The sequence below is a fragment of the Erpetoichthys calabaricus genome, chromosome 4, assembly GCF_900747795.2.
Source record: "Erpetoichthys calabaricus chromosome 4, fErpCal1.3, whole genome shotgun sequence".
Classification (NCBI taxonomy): Eukaryota; Metazoa; Chordata; class Cladistia; order Polypteriformes; family Polypteridae; genus Erpetoichthys; species Erpetoichthys calabaricus.
Genome location: NC_041397.2, coordinates 195,563,129 through 195,579,688, shown reverse-complemented (window position 1 = coordinate 195,579,688; position 16,560 = coordinate 195,563,129). Strand labels below are relative to the sequence as shown.

Genomic DNA, 16,560 nt, shown 5'->3' with positions numbered 1-16,560 from the left:
GGAATACCATTCCCATGAAGAGGTGTACATGTTCTGCAGTGATCTTTAGGTAGGTGGTATGTGTCAAAGTAACACCAACATGAATGTCAGGACCAATAGTTTCCCAGCAGAACATTGCCCAGAGTATAACACAGTCTCCACTGGCTTATCTATCCTATTGTGCATCCTACTTCTGTCTCTTCCCCAGGTAAATGACGCCCACGTACCCGGCCATATATATGTGGCTCATCAGACCAGGCCACTTTCTTCCATTGTTCTGCCGTCCATTTCTGATACTCACATGCAGGTGGTGGTCATGGGTTTGCATTGGCACTCTGACCAGTAGTCTTCAGCTACGTAGCCCCATACACAGCAAGCTGCAATGCACTGTGTGTTCTAACAGCTTTCTCTCATGGCCAGCATCACTATTTTCAGGCATTTGTGCCACAGTAGCTATTTTGTGACTGGTCGATGTATAATTAAAATCCTTGCATTTAGTTAGGGGGCATGAAACAAGGTGGCAATGGATAGAGTTCAGCATGGGCACTGGTCTAAGGCAGTGCTTCTCAAGTACAGTCTTGGGAGCCCAGCTTTCACCTCAACCAACTTTTGCTTTAAATTGAACTATTACTTTATTTAAACAAGGTGGTCTTTCTCTGTTTGTGTCTTTAGGTGTTAATCCAGAAAGTATACAATTGGGTTTGCTAAATTTATATTGGTATGTTGCAAGCATTTACAGCTAGGTCCATTAAGTATTTGGACAGTGACACAATTTCCTTAATTTTGGCTCTGTATGCTGCCACAGTAGATTTGAAATGTATAAATCATTATGTGATTGAAGTGTAGACTTTCAGCTTTAATTCAAAGAGTTTAACAGCAATATTGTATGAACCTTTTAGGAATGACAGCCACTTTTATTCATGACTCAAACCCCATCCCACCATTTTCAAGGCCTCAAAAGTATTTGGACATTTGACTGACAAGCTGATCCATATTCTCTTTATTTCATTAACTATTAAGCAGGTAAAGGTCTTGAGTTGACTCCAAGTGTGAAATTTGCATTTGAAAGCCGTCACTGTGAACTCTCATTATGAGATCCAAATAGCTGTGCATTCAAGTAAATACAGTCCATCATTAGGCTGACAAAACAAAACAAACTCATCAGAGAGATCACAGAAACACCGTCTGGTACATTCTTAAAGAGAAGGAATACACTGCTGAGCTCAGCAACACCACAAGGCCTGGCCATCCATGGAAGACAACTGTGCTAGATGATTGCAGAATTCTTTCCTTAGTGATGAAAAAACAATTCATGACATTTAGCCAAACCAATAACACTCCATAAGGTAGACCTATCATTGCCAAAGTCTACAATCAAGAGAAGACTTCACGAAAGTAAAGACAGAGGATTTACAACAAGGTGCAAACCACTGGTAAACCTCAAGCACAGGACAGAATAGACTTTTCCAGAAAGTATTAAAAAAAACAATCTAGTTTGGAAACAATTTTCTTTGGACAAATGAAATTAAGATCAATACATACCAGAATGAAGGATGGAGAAGAGTACGGAGAAAAGAAGAAACGGCTCATGATCTGTAGCATACTACATCTTCAGTGAAACATGGTGGAGGCATTGTTATCACATGGGCATGGGCCTGACTGCCAATGGAAGTCGGTCACTAGTGTTTATTGATGATATGACGGCTGGCAGAAGTAGCAGGATGAATTCAGAAGTGTACAGGGCTATGCTGTCTGCTCAGATTTAGCCAAATGCTGAAAAAAAACTGACAGGACAACGCTTCACAGTACAGGTGGACAATGAGCCAAAACATACTGCATAAGCAAACCAAGTGCTTTTCAACGTAAAGTAATGGAATATTCATCAATGGCCAAGTCACTCAACTGACCTCAACCAAACTGGACTTGCTTTTCACTTGCGGAAGACAAAACTGATGGCAGAAAGTCCAACGAACAAGCAGCAACTGAAGAGAGCTGCAGTAAAGGCCTGGCAAAGCATCGCTAGAGTGGAAACCCAGCACTTGAAGATGGCCTTGGGTTCCTGACTTCAGGCAGTCATTGACTGTAAAGGATTTTCAACCAAATATTATACAGTATTTATGATGTTAGTTTGTCCAAATATGTTTGAGCCCCAGGAAATGGGTGGGGACAGGGCATTCATTAAAAATGCTGTCTTTTCTAAATGGCTCATATAATGTTTTTGTTAAAGCCTTGAAATCAAAACTGCAAGTCTGTAGTTTACATCACATCTTGATTGCTTCATTTTAAATCCATTGTGCTGTTGCACAGAGCCAAAATTTATGAAAATTGTACCCTGTCCAAATACTTATGAATTGTACTATATATACCACATGTTACATGGGGCAGATTTAATGTTTTTTTATTTATATTTTTTATAGTTTTTCTCAGTCACTGTGACAATGTGGGTCTGCTCCTTGCTCCCTTTTCCATAATGGGAGCATCTTGAACCCGACACCGTCAATACTGTAACCGAGATGAGCTTGGCAGATGAGGACAAGACACACCAAGCAAGGGGATGGTGAAAAGTGCAAGTGCTTTTATTAAAACAAATCCACAAAACAAGTGTCCCAAATGCAGTGCTCCAAACTGTCAATAAATAAATAATCCATAAAAAAGTGGTCATGAGGTTAAAAATCAATACATAGTGAAATCTGTTAAAAAGCATTGCAGGAAAATTTGCAAGCCCTGGTACCTTCCTTTAAAACTGACGCCTCTCTGGCTTATCCTATCCATACCTCACAGCCTGGAGAGACGTCGACCAGCAGGTGGGGACACCCATCTCCTCCAGCCCGTGTCCCTGCTGCCAATCCCACAGCGTCCGTGTGCAACCACTGAGCCCTACTTAGCCATAACCACTGCCAGTCCAGGCTCCATCCAGCATGGGCACTGTACACTTCCACCGATGCCAATGGCTCTACCCGGTGAAAGTACACCTGAGCATAATGGTCACTTCCTGATCCCAAAACGCTCAACAGGAGTGACCCACGGCCCCCTCCTGAGCGATGGCCACTTGCTCCTCTTTGGGGCTCTACTCCTATCCACCTGCTCACCTCTTCACCAGCTTGTTTTCTCTCTCTTTCTCCTGCCTTCTTCTTCTCCCATCTTTTAACCTCCACTCTTTTCTTGACTCTTTTTCTCTTTCTCTTTTTGATCTTGCGCTCCCGTTTATAGGCTGGGGAGCTGTTGCTGGTGTGATTGCATGATTGCTGCCCCGGGCTGATAATTAGACAATCAGGCTGCCCGCACGTGCCAGCAAGGCAATGCTTGGATGGCTGACCACTTCGTACCAACCCAGAGATGCGACATCTTCCAGGCAAACCACTGTCACCTGCTCCCACTCCCCATCACGAACGCATTCATTATTTATTTATTTAAACGGGCACTCTTTGAGCTGCAGACCACAGTCACTTTGGAACATTTCTCAAATCATCCTTAACATTTGCAAAGGAGTAAGTGATTTTCTCAAAACAATTCATACAAACAGCACCACACAATGGATTACACTCAAAAGCCGGTAACATGCTCAAAATCCTTAGTTTAAAATAAATATTTATGTCAAGATGGCAATGTCAATAAATGTGCCAGTGCAATCAGAATGACAGGACCTTGTGACATTGTTTATAAACATCCATCCATCCATTATCCAACCCGCTATATCCTAACTACAGGGTCACAGGGGTCTGCTGGAGCCAATCCCAGCCAACACAGGGCGCAAGGCAGGAAACAAACCCCGGGCAGGGTGCCAGCCCACCACAGGGCACGCTAAGCACACACTAGGGACAACTTAGAATCGCTAATGCACCTAACCTGCATGTCTTTGGACTGTGGGAGGAAACCGGTGTACTGGAGGAAACCCACGCAGACACGGGGAGAACATGCAAACTCCACGCAGGGAGGACCAGGGAAGTGAACCCGGGTCTCCTAACTGCGAGGCAGCAGCGCTACCCACTGCGCCGCCGTGCAGCCCTGTTTATAAACAGGATAGTCAAAATTCTAACCATGTTGTCAATACAACAGTAGTCTCTGTAAGTAATTCTGATGTGAACCATGGCTGAGGTTTTGATAACAATGATTGAAAATGCACAAGGCTGCACTTTTTTTGTATATGTATGGCATTTATCAATTTCAACAGTGCAAAGTACACATGACTGTGTGGGAGATTGATTGCAAGAGATTGGAGAGGATTCACATTTACGCTTTTACTGTTTGTACTGTAATTTGTTGACAGACCATATTGTGATACAGAAAAGAAAAACATAAGACTGTTTTACAGCACAAAACTAAAAATAATACAAAATTAGCAATGTAAACACAGGTATGGCGAATTACAGTGCTGTCTTTCTACACCTCCTGACGTTCCTGTTTTACGGGCCACAGATTCTCATCCACGTCACAGCGAATATCTTGTTTTGCAATGCAGCACTGAAAAAATCTTTTGGATTGTCTAATCCAACCATGTCCATCGTCCCGTTTGCTGTTTGTGTGCGTCCATAAATGTTGTCCCCGTAAATTCAAGGGGGACGGATGATGGAAAGAGACCGCAGCCCCAAAATGGAAAACACCTGTTAACGATCAACCAATTACATCCGGCAGTACTATATAAACAATCGGGAGAGAACAGGAAAAGGAGAGGAGAGACGGAGATTTTCATTTTCACCACCACGCATCAACTTACCTGCTGTTCACCACATCGCGCCTTTGTATCCAGTTTGTTTTCATTCCGCCGGACTGACTTCAATTCCCTCATCACCAGAGACCCCGGGGTCGGATTACATCATCCACCACAAGCCGAGGATTCACGGTGAGGTTGCTCCATCTATTCCGGGAAATACAAATGCATCTCGTATCTGTTGACCAGTCATCCGCATTCAGGACAGTTGTACACTCGGACTCGAGTTCACGATCATTCATTCCGTATTTCATTCATTGTTGTTATTTGTTGTTGTTTGTTATATGATACAGGGGCAAGGGAGGGTTGTCATTGTGTATAGTGTTGTCACGGTATTGCTGTGGTGGAGGGATATACATATATATTCTACATGGCGTATGTGCAATAGTGTTTTGTTTTCTGTTTTAATATATTCACTTATTTTTACATATCTGCTTTTCTTTTGTGCTTATGCTTACACCGTCGATTGTGGGGAAAAGTTTCATTTGTTAGAGGTACAGCTTAATATTTAGATTCATCTCAGTAATTCATCCAGGCCACAGGTCTTGGAGGTGTAGCTGCCGGCTGGGTAAGGGGTCGGCCATTACAACCTCTACAGGCATCTGCTGTGATGTCCTCACATGCTGCATTCAGGGCATCCAGCGAGGTCATCTGAGTTTTGTGGCTGCTGATCGTAAACCTCCCACCTACATGCTGAGTAGAACTCGTCAGTTGGGTTAAGGAATGGGGAATAGGGTGGGAGGAATTTCATCAGCATTCTGTGGTGGGTTGCAAAGCATTGCCTGATTGTGCTTGAGTGATGGAAACTGACATTATCCCACATTACCACAAACTTGATGAAATCCCTGTAGAGGGTGTCTAAAAAGGTGAGGAGATGCTGTGTGTTGTATGGCCCTATATTGGGAATACGAGTTAGCACACCATGCACTGAAATAGCAGTACACATAGTGATGATATGCCAGGCCAAAGGGGAGAGAATGACAGTAGCTCTGTGGCTGATAACATTTCAACCACGCATTCTGCCTTGGCCAGGTTGAAGCCAGCCTCATCCAAGTACTGTATATGAAGCTGTGAGGTAGTTCACTTGATTCCAGTTCCATTATATGCTATATCCCAGAAGAAAAACAAAACAGTTATATGAATTACATACATTTTCATTTTGGACAAGATACGGTTACATCAAATATATGGAAATTGCATGGTCTCTTCTACAGTCATAGCATATATGTACACGTCACCGTTACACTATGCAGTGTTGTAGCATTTACTGTAAAGCACAGTTATTGTATGCACGCTGATGGTTTACCTGCACATACTGGTACCTTCACTGTGTCACCTTTCTTTCAAATGGTACAGCTGTTTCATGCTCAGCTGGTGTCTTTTTAGCACCCTGTCGATAGTTGAGATGCTAATAGATTAGGTGATTTCAAAAACATTGTCGTCTTCTATAATGGCACTCTGTATCTCCATTTATGTAATGGTATTATCGTTATGATCATGGTGCAAATAGCAGAACAGAAGATTGATTGAGATTTCAAAAAATATGTCATTGTGCAGATACACTGTGTGTAAATAAGATCAGTTAGTAATAAAAAGACTCACCGACTATGAAACAATCTAAAACAACGGCCTCCATCCACAGTGGGCTCCGGGGACTGAACTTGAGGACCACTGCTCTAAGGCTTTTTTATTCCTACACCTTTTTCGTTCTTTGCTCCATCAACTTTAAGGTCTAAAATTTGGCAGAAAAATAAAACATGTTAGATAGCTGATTGTATTAGAGACTTATTTTCAAATCTTTCACCATTCAACATTTTTGTCTTCCTGGAGGAAGCTGTTAATTCCTCATATGGCCACTTGATTGTTGATGCACCTCACTTGATTTATTTCAAGGATTTTCCTAGTAAATGGCATATTTGTTTCTTGTCTTGCTGTTCTTTTGGATATAGAAGAAGGTTCTGTGTAATGCCTCGAGAAGGCCGCAGATTTCTAGTTCAAGCCTACGGTTTGTTTGTATCGTCTCACCTTACAGGTCAGTTTGAGTTCACCATCAGTTTCGTCCAGTCTGTTTAGGCACCAGACACTCGAGCAAAGCTGTGAGTAAAGAGCATATAGTAACAAGTGTGAGATGTCACATCCTGTCTCTGGGTTCGACAGATGAAAAGAAGCATGTGGTTTTCATGGAAAGTTTTGTCCAAATATTTTATAGGTTTTTAGATGCCTTTTTCTAATGAGTTGGCTTCCCTTTATTTAGATGTTGGCTAGAATTCCACTTTACGATTGTACTGCAATCAAAAAAAAACTAAAAATTATTTACAGATAGTTAGAATTAACAGAGTTAAGTATCTGTTTGTTGTCTGGGATGTAAGATAATAATAATAATAATAATAATAATTTTTTGCATTTATATAGCGCTTTTCTCACTACTCAAAGCGCTCAGCAATTGCAGGTTAAGGGCCTTGCTTAAGGGCCCAACAGAGCAGAGTCCCTAATGGCATTGACGGGATTCGAACCGGCAACCTTCCGATTGCCAGTGCAGATCTCTAGCCTCAGAGCCACCAGCAGTTCTTCTTGACTCAGCATGTGTTGGAAAATGGAGGCCAATTCTGTCCACCGGTCCTGTGCATAGTAGTGTGAGTGAGAGTGATGCATTTATATCATTTGTTAGCACACCTTTTTCTACAAAGACATTTTATTAAATTGTGGGAATTACATTCAGTTATTTATGTCAATGTTCTTTTTTTTTTATACATATAACAGAGTGTCTACACATGTAAATGTTTACTAACATTAATGTGTGGTTCAAGTGATCTTAAGCTGTTTTATCATCGTTCTTCAAACTTGCTTGAAAGATTTTAGTAAATTACATTATGTCTGTCTTTCTGACTTAACACATACATACCGTTAGTCCTGTTTAACATGATTTAACATGGCAAGTCTGAAGAAACATTGAAATTGTGTCAACCTATAGCCCTCAATTAATGATGCTTCCTTTTCTGGGATATACAGTATGTGTTCCTTACAATTTCATTTAGCTAAGGAACACAAAGACTTGCCACCGTAGGATTAAAAATGCCACGAGGTCATGGGAAGTTGAAACTGTTAGCTGAGGTTCCAATTTTTATAGCACACATTGGTGACTCAAGTAAAGAAAACAACTCTTCAATGAATGGCATAATTGAACATTGCTGTCAATCCTGTGCCTCCCTCTCACAATGGCAATGTACACATCGATGAGGGCTAAGGCTAGGAGTGGCTCCGAGAAACATGTCTTAATTCACTGGCCTCTCCAGTTAGCCACTCCCAATCTTGTCAAGCCTCTATTAAAAGGGATGAAGCATCCTCTTTAATAAAATCCCTTTGTGCGTCCAGGTGTCCGTGTGCGTGGGTCTTCTGGTGAAGTGCGCATGCATGGGGCTTCTGGTAAAGTGCGCATGCGCGGGGCACGGTGCGATGCGCGATATTACTGTCAGAGAAAGTTAGAGGCGTTTTACAGAAATACAAACCAGTATTACTGTGAGAGGAAATTAAAGGTACACAATACCGTAACGCATATTACAGCCACATACAAGCCAGTATTACTGTCAGAGGAGATTAAAGGCATATTACCGACGCGCACGCCTGTATTACCGCCAGAGAAAATTAAAGGTATATTACGGACGTACAAGCCAGCGGACGTACAAGACAGTATTACTGTCACAGAAATTTAAAGACACACAATACACAGCGGCAGCCCACGAAGAACGGTCAGCTCAGCAAGTAAACATCAACAAAAGAAAGGCTGAAAGAAAGAAAAATACGACCAACAAAAAGAATGAGGTCAAAGTCCCTTGCCATTTAATATAGACTGTTCCTACTAATGTTTATGCACTACTGTTCTAGCGCCCGTTATTGTAATGGGCTAAATGACTAGTTCTATTATAAAGTAGAGCTAGCGCCACCTCGTAGTAGTAATGTTATTATACTTCTGAACTGCATGTGTGGGCAGAGCCTGTTCATGCCCTTTAATAGTGAAGGACACCCCTGAGGATGGGATATCCAGTTTGTACATCCAATTTCTGTCTCTAATTTAAAGAAACTGTGACTTTCTCAGATATGCCAAAGGTGAACAGCAATCAGAGGAAGAATCTCAGCATATCTAAACAGATCAGCAACAGTTTTGATCATTTAAGAAACTGGAATTTTCAATGGAGGTGAAGGACAGCAGTTGTCACAAGGAGCAATATTCTCTGCAATTGTGCGTCACGCTGGTTTTATCCAGCAGATCCCACGTGAGCTTGTTAAGTCGCTACAATCAAACTCCCCTTCATTCACCGGCTGGCTCATTCAACTGTTACTCTCTGTAAAATAAGACTGTTGGAAACTATTGTGTGAACTTCAGGAGAGGCTTTGGTGTGTTTACTGTCCATGTGATTATTCACACCATGGGAGTCGGTTTGTGTTGTGGTCATTTGGGGGTTGTATTTTTGAATCGTATAATATATACTATTAAAAATTTGCTTTTATCATTGTTTGTGATTTGTCTTTTGATATGGGCCTTTCCTTATATTTGTCGCCTTTCACATTAGGAAGGTGAGAGGTAACTATCAACCTGCTTTCATCAGTCAGGCATGGTTTGTTACAGCACACCAGCTCATGTTCAATGTCTACAGGAAACACTGAAGGCGAAATAAGTTATTGGTTCAATGCTGTGACAAATATATTGTAGTAAATGAAGGGCCTACACCTTATCAGATGTGTGCACCTAAAAAATAGCCACTCACTACATATTGTCAGACTTTGCCTCAGCTGGAATTACTGGCCAGATGCAATTTGATTCATTGCAGTATAGCCGAAATCGTAACTAAAACCCTAAAAATGACCTTGGACGGAGTGCACATTTGGGCCTGACTCTGTACATATGTGTCTCGTTTTAGACATACAAAATAGTGAAAGATTGTGTAAAGTTATGGCAGGGGATAAGCAGCAAGAAAGCATATGTTAAAACATACAGAAGTCATTGAAAATGGGACGCTGGGGTATCAAGCGAGGTTATGTTTAGATGTCCTGTACACGTGAGCTCACATCGAGAATACTAAGCAGTTATGTTCTCCTTATTAGAAAAGAGACATAGCAGAGCTAGAAAGGGGCCGGGCATATACTGCAGGGCATGAGTTCTGGTAAAAGGTCAAAGGGGCTGAATCTTTTTAACTTAAGCAGAAAAGGTCTAAGAGGAGACGTAATAGAAAAGATAAATGTTAAAACCAAAGGAAATAATGTAGATATCAGCTAGCTGTTGCATTTCTTCAACATTGAAATAGAGGCAGAAATGCAAACTGGTTATGAGGAAATTTCTCATAAATGTTACAACATATTTTTCGATTAAGAAATCTGTAAAATTCATGGAGCAATTAAACTTGAAGTGTCGTACAACTTTGGGCAAATTTTCCCTCAACAATACTCAGTTGGTTATTGAGCTAAATGATCCGTTTTTCTCATAAAATGGATGGAGGTTCACGTATTTCCTGTTGTTTCAGTCACATTTCCAGATACTGCATGTTTTTGGTTGTGTCGAGGTCACCTATGATTTCTCTTTAATTTTGAGATTACTGCATACAGTATCGTGGACCGATTGACTTTCATGGTGATACTGGCTTGTCATGGAAACCCTCGTGCATAAAACACAACTGATGTATTTTTTAATTTCCAGAAAAGACATCTTGCTGAATGATTTAAAAAATAATTTGAGTTTTTGTTTCCTTCTTTTTTCAGTATACTCCTTTACCTGCCAATGGAAGCCTGACAGTTGTCTGATATCTGCACCAAACCAGGCCATCTTGAAAAATGAAGAACAATGGACATTTAGAAGTGTGTCTTGTAGAAATGTATCTTTTTATGAAAAATGTGAGAATTTTTTTCTATCTGCTAAACAATTAATGGTCCTCAAGATTTGCACATATTGTACTGGGAGTTTAATTTTTCTTCTGATTTGATTTTTTTTTTGATATGACAGCTTTTATGTAGACTCATTACAGCACTGTAAAGTTGTTTGTTGAAGGATTAAAAAATTGGCAGCTACTGTCCCTTGACAGATGTTGCACTTTCACATCACATCAGAAAATCCAAAAATGTTTTTCGGTGTTAGTATAAGTTCATTGACAACATTGTGTAAGAGTTAAAATGGAGGACTTAAGTAACATAATTACACACTTGTTGCATATACCCATTGTCTTTTCTTTTTCTGCACCCACATTTTCAGTTATCAGGTTGCAGCTTGAGTCTAACTGAGCAGCTTCACATGCAATGCAGGAGCCAAACCTGGAAGCCAATCCATTACAGGATCCACATTCCTTCAAACGGGTCCGGTTTACAAATGGGTGTCACACAGACAGTACTCTTGCTGAAGCCAGACATACAGTATAACATACACACAAGGAGACAACCATGAGAGAATTTTGACTAAAACTGGATGGGAACAATTAGATGGCTCACTGAGTGTAACATTCCTAAACCAATCCAATGTCTCATGAAAGTGGTGCTCAGAGTAGAGGTGATGATTTTGAACTGCAAAGGTCAGAGGTGTTCTCGCTAACCTGGTCTGACAGACAGCAAGCTTCTGTTTGCAATAGTCGAAAAAAAAAATTACTAAACATATAAACGTGTGTCACATATGCAGAGAGCACATTGCACATTACAAAAATAAACATAACCTGATGCAAGGGAAAAACCTTTCTGTAACATCAGATTAATGGACGAATGGTAAATGTGAACAATACATTGTCGCTGGTGATGTGAACTGCAAAATATGAACTTCAAAATAAGCATTTGAAGTAGATGGTGTGTCATGCTCTGTCAAAAGGACTGCCGTCAAGAGATCTGATAACGAAGCACCACAGGAGATGCAGATTTCAGTGCATAAAACACCAGAATCAACAAATCTGCTTAACAACACCAGTAAAGCACAGACAAGACTGCACAGCACCCACCTTCTGACTGCTCATCCAAACGATTTACTACAGAAATTAAACATCACTGTCTAATTAGAAAATCAAACATGCCATAACAAATTATCAACAGCGTTTTAATATGTTGTATACCCATAGAAACTCGATTTGCTGTTGTTACGTCACATAGTGTGATGCAATAGTTAAAATGAGAGGAAGATATCATAGCAGACAAATGTGTGGAGCCCAGTAGCTGCGGTGGTCTATGTGCGTGTCTATCTGTCTGCACAGTCACCGCACTCATTATAGCATGTACTGTAAATTAGTTGTTAAGCTTCAGTTACCTTATGCTACTGAGCTCCTCAATGGATAAAAACAATTTTAGCCTTTCATTTTCTCTCAGTGTCAAGTTTCTTTTGGTCAGAATCATTTGCTGTCTCCTTGAAACCCCAGCAGCAGTTTAAAACTCACAGACTGGAGATATTGAGGGTTGGTGTTTTAGGAAGACGTCCTGTGTGTGCGGCCTTTGAAGCGTAAGATTTCACCGCTATTCACTACACCCTTTTTGCTCCTCCATGCATGTATTCTTATTCAGAGAATCACGTCTGGCTCAGCAAGACTATACAGACAGTGACAGGGATAGCAATCAAAGATACAGAGTTGAACGGCCTTTTAGTATACAAACAGCAAATTGCCGTTTCATTTGACATTTATTAGTGCTTTAGTTGTATGTTTTTAAAGCCGTGTTTGTATTTGAAGGTCCTGAGGGATGTATAGGGCTTCACTTAATGCAGTCAAGAGCTACACTTTTGAAATAAATCACTGCTCTTCATATTGCATAACCAAAGTGTGAAACGTTTAAATGGAATTCACAGTCACGTGTGAGAAGTCCGTATTAAATGCATGTCTTCAAGTCTGACAAGCATTTGAGCACCACCCAGTCTGGCAGCAAGGCTTCATTCACCTCTTTAAAACATTTTAGAATGCATTGTGGACGCAGCGACCACAGGTCACCCATTCACATTGGGCTTTCATATACATTACCCAGAGTTCGTATTTATCGTTATGTCGTCTTCACAAATTAATAAATCATCATATGATCAGTGATCTGCATTGAGAATTCATTGTTGATAAACTGACAAAAAATGTGAATGGCCCTTGGTGAGCTTGAATCTTCTGTGTCTAACTCTGGCTGCTGGGCAGAGCGTCTCCTGTCCTCATTACTCCTGCTCATGTCACCAGGTAGTGTGCGTGTGGACCAAGAGCCTGGAGAGCATTTTGACTCGTCCAACTTGTAGATTTCACTTGAAGTAGATGGCTCAAAATGTCTTTGTAGGGTTCAGACTCAACCCACAGGGCTATGATGAACACTACCTCCTTTAAATGGATTACCCGCACATGTTCAACAATCTATATTACTAAACCACAGTTTTAATTTATTCACGGCCGCACCGAGACGCATGCGCACTGCGTTCAAACTCAGCGGCTTCCCACAGTCAGTAGGTGACGCCCACTTCAGACACACCAGAAGCAAACACGTCACAGCTCCACAATGAAAGGGCTCAACTAACGGAAATACAAAACGAGCCCGTATGGATAAACACAATGAACGAACGCGCCCACAACGCGCTTTGCCCGTATGAATAACAACAATGAACGAAGGCACCCACACAAAGAAACCGCTGTAGTACAAATGCGCAGCGGCGCCCCAGAGTCAAACGCAGCGGCTTCCCAGAGTGTGCACGCCAGGTTCTACAGCCGCCCGGAAGCGACCGCCCACACCACCGCATATACGACGACACAGCCATAAAAAAACAAAAACGAGACTGCATGAAGAAAGACAATAACAGAAGCGCGTTGAAATGAACTGTCCCAGGATGCACCCAACCTCCATGATATTTCATCACGCAGCGGCTTCCCACCGAGGTGCATACGTACTGCGCCGTGGCGCACGCCCCAGAGTGAAACGCAGCGGCTTCCCAGAGTCAGTAGGTGGCGCCCACACAACACAACCTGTACACTACACTTGCTCTAATCCACTGTGCCAGTAATATAGATCACATAACGGTCACAGACTCAAACCCAACGGCTTCCCAGACTCAGTGGCTGGCACACGAACACCACAACCTATAAACTAAACTTGCTGTGCTCCACTCTGCTAGCAGTCAGTGTCAGCAAAGGCAACAGAATCACGTCTCCACAAAACAAAACCGCCTTAGTACAGATATGCTTATTTAATTAAATGACATTTCCCCAGACGCACCCACCCTCCATGATATGTCATCCATCCAAATATCGGACGGAACAGAAACTGAGTGCCATTCTTGGATTTACGATTCTCTAGAGAATCACAGGCTTACTTTTGAATTTTATATCATTCACTATACAACCATTTTGAAATGTGAAAGGTTTACACAAGATTCTGGATATTATAGACACTTATCCACATTGTAATCCATCTTCAAAAGCAGATAATCACCTTTCACATAAAGGTAGTTAATTTAGAAAATAAATACAAACCATTACATTAAAAAAACCACAGCATGATACAAGTTTAAGAAGTGTGCATCTCACTTGTGTTTGCTCTGTGTCCGTTCTTGGCTGGGTTTGGCTACACCAGAAATGAGGAACAGGCTCCATGATGGATGCGTCTGCCCACTCTCATCTGATTATGGTCCAAACGTTCTCAGTCACTACAGCTGGGAGTCAAATTTAACAACCTGACATGAGGATCCAGGGACAATAAATAAATAAAGGACATGAAGACGAAGAAAAGGCAGTTGTTACAATTCATGCGGCAGTAGTCCAGATTGGGTCATTGAAATTTACAAAACACAATCTGCATTTCCAACTTTCCAGCATCACAACCATACACCCTAAAATCTTGGGAGTGTCATGCCACCTTCATGCCGATACTATGGAATTTAAAAAATGTTTTACATATTATCTTTTAAGTCTGCGACTTTGTTGTAAAGTGGGATTTTCAGCACATTCTGTCTAATGTGAATATTTAAGCGTGCGTAGCAATAACATTTTTATTTTTCTGTTGGGGTGAATGCATTAGCTTCTGTAGCAATAACTCTTCTCTCAGCAGAAGACTACTGTTGTGAATTCTTAGTTCAGATTTGTTATTATTTGATTCTGTTTTCATTAGCTTTGTTGTACATTTTGAACTAAATTGATGTATTTGTTTACATATGTAACACAGTAACTGATAAATGACACCATTAAAAATCTCCTTTTAACACACGTCTGCTCTTTTACATTTTCCCCATGTCCCTGTCTTATCTTTCCTTTTATTTCGCGTTTTTAATCACATTGTCTGGTTGGTTTTTGACTGCGTCTGGGACCCCCCAGCTGTGGAGTGGACTCAGAATTGAAATTGCCAAATGGATGCTGACCGTGATGTTAGCTTCAAAGGACAAAATGAACTCACTCTTTTTGATACTCAAACTAAATGGGAATTAAACAAAAAAAAATGTAATGGAAGGGAATGGTTCTGCATGATATCTCCTGGAACAGAACATGTGAGTGAAGCACTTGGCAAGGTACCCATAGATCAATTGGAATCACCAATCAGGAAAGACAGAAATGGCAAAACGTGCTCAAGCTCACAAGTGTTAGTGTTACGATATGGCAAACTTTAAAAACTTTGAATTGTGCTTTTAATATTGTTCTCTCTAAGGTTCAGAGTGGATTTTACAATACCGGCAATAACAATACAAGCTTCTGTCTTTAACTGGTTTTGAACAAGTTTATATTTATTAACATTATGTTTTGGAAATTCTTAGAGACCATTTTGTTTTTCAAATGGGTGCCGGCATTTTGTTACACCATTGCTACGACTCAACAACTCAATTCTAGGCCGTGATCACAGAAGTTGTGTGTGAGGATGTCATCAGAGTGATCTAAGGGTCAGTGTCATGGACAGCACTTTGCTAAAGACTGTGGTTATGCACTAAAAAGTTTACTGAGTGTTCTATCTTATATTTTTTTTGTTTTTTGGACGTTTGGCCAAGCTCTATTTAACTCTTTTCATGACTGCTCGTTTTGACTTTGTGGTTGCTTCTCTCAGAGTTATTTTTGTTATAGATCATCTCCTAGTCCTTTTCTCCTTGTCCTTGTCATTATCCCCTGCCAGTGCAGTTAGAACTGGGAAGCATTATGTGCTACAACCCATCATGTCTATCCTGCAAGTTAAAGGCAAAAGGTGGAAATGCTTGATTAGACAAGCCCACATGAAGGTGCAATGGCCATCACCTGCTAACAGCTGAAGGTGACTCATTTACTAAGTTAATGACCTAATGATGATATATATATATATATATATATATATATATATATATATATATATATATATATATAATAAAAAATCCCTCGACATGACAAGACTTTTTGGAAGAGAGATTTTTTCAAGTCTCTTGAGACAAGACTTTTGCCTTGAGATTTTTTCAAGTCACACCCTCCGCTCAAACATTTTCAAACAAGACCACAGTCCTGTCACCTCTTATTCGTGTGAATGCTTTTGTCAGACACACTTCTAACGCTCTCAGCAATTATACATTTTAACGTTTTCCTCACTTTAAGTTCCCAATTAAAGAAACCATATTACAGTCATATGAAAAAGTTTGGGAACCCCTCTCAGCCTGCATAATAATTTGCTTTCAACAAAAAAGATAACAATGGTATGTCTTTCATTTCCTAGGAACATCTGAGTACTGGGGTGTTTTCCGAACAAAGATTTTTAGTGAAGCAGTATTTAGTTGTATGAAAGTAAATCAAATCTGAAAAACTGGCCGTGCAAAAATTTGGGTCCCCTTGTAATTTTGCTGATTTGAATGCATGTAACTGCTCAATACTGATTACTTGTAACACCAAATTGGTTGGATTAGCTCGTTAAGCCTTGAACTTCATAGACAGGTGTGTCCAATCGTGAGAAAAGGTATTTAA

At 40.7% G+C, this 16,560-nt stretch overlaps 1 protein-coding gene across 3 annotated transcripts in view; it reads left to right on the top strand.

The window, feature by feature from the left end:
- cxadr (CXADR Ig-like cell adhesion molecule) overlaps positions 1-14,858 on the top strand; it is a 145,840-nt gene extending 130,982 nt beyond the window's left edge. For 2 of the 3 annotated variants that reach the window (XR_007934840.1, XR_007934838.1), the window contains exons 8-9: positions 10,439-11,799; positions 11,830-14,858. The gene's annotated coding sequence lies outside the window, so the exon portion shown is untranslated. The remainder of the gene's footprint in view (positions 1-10,438; positions 11,800-11,829) is intronic. The other variant, XR_007934839.1, reaches the window with a different exon arrangement.
- Positions 14,859-16,560: the final 1,702 nt, after the last annotated feature.